Source organism: Octodon degus, unplaced genomic scaffold (genome assembly GCF_000260255.1).
Source record: "Octodon degus isolate 3935 unplaced genomic scaffold, OctDeg1.0 scaffold00030, whole genome shotgun sequence".
Lineage (NCBI taxonomy): Eukaryota > Metazoa > Chordata > Mammalia > Rodentia > Octodontidae > Octodon > Octodon degus.
The window spans coordinates 13,903,754-13,906,988 of NW_004524606.1; the positions used below are offsets into that span (position 1 = coordinate 13,903,754).

The 3,235-nt window shown below is 45.5% G+C and overlaps 1 pseudogene; it reads left to right on the top strand.

Moving 5' to 3' along the window:
• LOC101580453 overlaps positions 1-2,829 on the top strand; it is an 8,077-nt pseudogene extending 5,248 nt beyond the window's left edge.
• Positions 2,830-3,235: the final 406 nt, after the last annotated feature.

The following is a 3,235-nucleotide window of genomic DNA, read 5'->3' on the forward strand; positions in this document are numbered from 1 at the left end:
GCTGCTCTGCACTGGACCCAGCTGAGTATGGACTGAAACCTCCAGTAACTGTGAGCTAAATAAATCTTTCCTTCCTTCATTTTGAGTGTTGGGTATTTGTCCCAGCAACCAGAGAAGAGTAACTAAGACACTGTGGTTAGACTCGGGCTTTTATAACAATGCTCTCAAGAGCACCATGGAAGAGTCCCACAGGAACTGCATTACAAGACACCTCTCTAACAAAACGAGCACCTCAGCCAATCTCCTAAGGTCCCCCAACCTCACTATTGAACTACTTGAGTGTAAGACATCCAGTGGTGTATACATTTGAGGGATATTTAACATCTAAACCAGAGCAACTGACAATCTGCTGCACAGAGCCACACATATTTCAAACCTGTTACATACAAAATGTCATGACCTTTAATGCTCCCTGTGTTCTCAGAAAGAGCAAGTGTCTTTTTCAGGACCTTGTCACACTAATGAATAATGAGTGTTTAATTGTCGTGGATTACACAGGTCGCCATTACTTTGCCTGACTAGTTTCATTCAGATGGCTGATGTCAAGGTGGTTTTTAGTACTAAGCCATGAAAATACATTGAAAGACGATAGAACTTATTATGAAAATGCCTTTTACTATCTGTAATTTCGTAGCCATCTATCTCAAGTAGCAGGAAATAAGTCTTCATTTTTATAATACTGGTTAATCACATACAAAATTATAGGGAAACATCACTTAATTTGACACAATACCATTTATTTTGTTCTCTTTAATTAAATGGTTATAAAAGCAAATTGTCATGTCAAACAAAAACATACTGTCACAAAATATTTCATTTAGTATTTACTTATTAGAGCTTTAAAACTATGAAGAAATCTACTTAAATAAGATTTATTTTCTTTATAATTTTATTTTCTTTATTTTTTAAATATATCCGGTTGCTATACAGTCTCACTATGCAGATGAGACTCATAGTGATCCTCCTTCTTTCAGCCTCCCCAGTGCTAGGATTACAGCCGTGCACCACTATGCCCAGACTCTGGCATGCTCAGCAGGATTTGGGGGGTGGGGCTGACACAGCATGTGGTTCCAGAGATGAAACTGCGGTCCCTGCGCTTGCCTAAGCAGGTGCTTAATCCACTGAGCTCTCTCATTGGCCCCCAAGATTTATTTATTTGCCCCCCGCAAAGGCTCATGCAAGCCTTATACAAGTGTAGGTGGGTATTTTCAGAGCTGGCTGTGTCTAGGGCATTAAATGCTGGGATTAATGGTGTGTGGTACTAAACTAGTCCACTGACTGGGATAGGTTAGTGTTAGGTGTGGAGAATGGAAGCTCCATCCAGGGTCTGGGTGGCACCAAGCACTAGGCTTTAAACTTGCATGGGGAGCTGGGCTTTGCCGAGGCGGCGCCGGCGTGGCGGCTGCGCAGCGAGCAGTTCCGCAGCAAGGTGGGCGGGCGGCCAACGTGGTTGAGCGCAGCCGGGCTGCCGGGGAGGGGGGGGGGGCCTGGCGTGCCCGCGCTGCGGTCGCCCCCTCGCCTTCCTGCTGCAGGTGTACTCTCTGCTGCCCCGCCGCGCCGACGCCTTCCACCGCAGCCTCTTCCTCTTCTGCTGCCGTGATCCGCCGTGCTGCGCAGGCCTCCGAGTTTTTAGGAATCAGCTACCTCGGAAAAATGAGTTTTGTTCATTTGAGCCCCCTTCTGAGAAGCGTCCCCCAGATGCGGGGGGAAGCTGTGTGCCTCCAGCTGGAGTCGGGCACTCACCTCTGCAGGGCTCCAGATGCCACCGGGCGCATTACTGCAGTAAGGAGCATCAGACGCTAGACTGGAGGTTGGTGCATAAGCAGACGTGTACAAGAGATCAGTTGGACCATCCAGTTCCAGATCACAACTTCCTTTTTCCGGAATTTGAAATTGTAATAGAAACAGAAGATGAGATTATGCCTGAAGCTGTGGAAAAGGAAGACGACCCGACGTCGTCGAAAGCATGGGTGAAGCACCTGAAGAAGAACTGAATTCCATGGCCAAGCATGAATTTAAAGAAGATAACATTTTCCAGAAGTTTAAAACTCAAGACAGCCCATGAACCAGAGCAGATTCTCAGATACAGCAGAGGCATGGAGCCTGTCTGGATTTCTGGTAAAAATGTTCCTCAAGACAAGGATATTCCAGATTGTCCCTGTGGTGCCAAGAGAATATTTGAATTCCAGGTCATGCCACAGCTGCTGAACCACCTGAAAGTAGACAGACTGGGCAAGAGCGTGGATTGGGGCGTCCTGGCCATCTTCACCTGTGCGGAGAGCTGCAGTTTGGGCAGCGGCTACACAGAGAAATTTGTGTGGAAGCAGGATGTGACAGATACATCTTAAGGCTAAGCTGCTGATGTCTTAAAGCTTGCAGTTCTAAGAACTTCAGCTTAAGGAAGAAACTTGGGGTAGTTACCTAGTAACTTACAGACATGAACATACAAATGTAGTGCTTGAGGCATTGTTTTATAATGTCTAAATTTCTAAAACAAAAATGTCTAGTGACAGAGCATTTAGTAAATTTGTTACATCCAAGGAAGAAAGATGTTACATCTTATGTGACAACAAATAAGAGATCTAAACACCATCATAGGTGGTGTTTGTGATACCGTAGTTTTGAAAAAGTATATGTGTATATGTACTTAGGAATAAAACTAGAAAGATACGCTGAAGTGGCTACCCAGCTACCCGCAAATGGTGACAGTGAAGAAGTATTTTGGTAAATACCCAATAAACCCAACTTAATTAGGCTGGTGAACTGAAATCACAGTACCAGAGTTGACAGGACCAAGGGATGTGGTGAGTTTGTCATAAAAATGCTTGGAGTTGAAGAGCTCACTGTAGAGTTCACCTTGGTGAGTCTCGGTCATCCTTGAGATGATGGCAAAAGATCAGCACAGGACATGTTTGCTTGGAACAGGTGGTTTCAAGAAGGAGACGGGCCCATTCACTGGTGATGGAAGAGACCCTAGGATGGGAAGGGGCTGCGGTGAGCATTTTATGTGGAGCAGCTCTACTTCTGGTGCATTTCTAGATAAATGGCTAAGTGGTTGTTGCCAAGTTCAGGTTCTTTCCAGTCCCTAGTGGCTCAGCAGTTGATAGCTTCCAGGATGCTATGTCAGTGCCCAACACTGAGGCAAGCCTTGACACACTGCCTTGGTCAGTGTTTGAGAAAGGACAGTTAATTCTAATGACCTCCCATGAGTTCTTATTCCACATTGGCTCACATC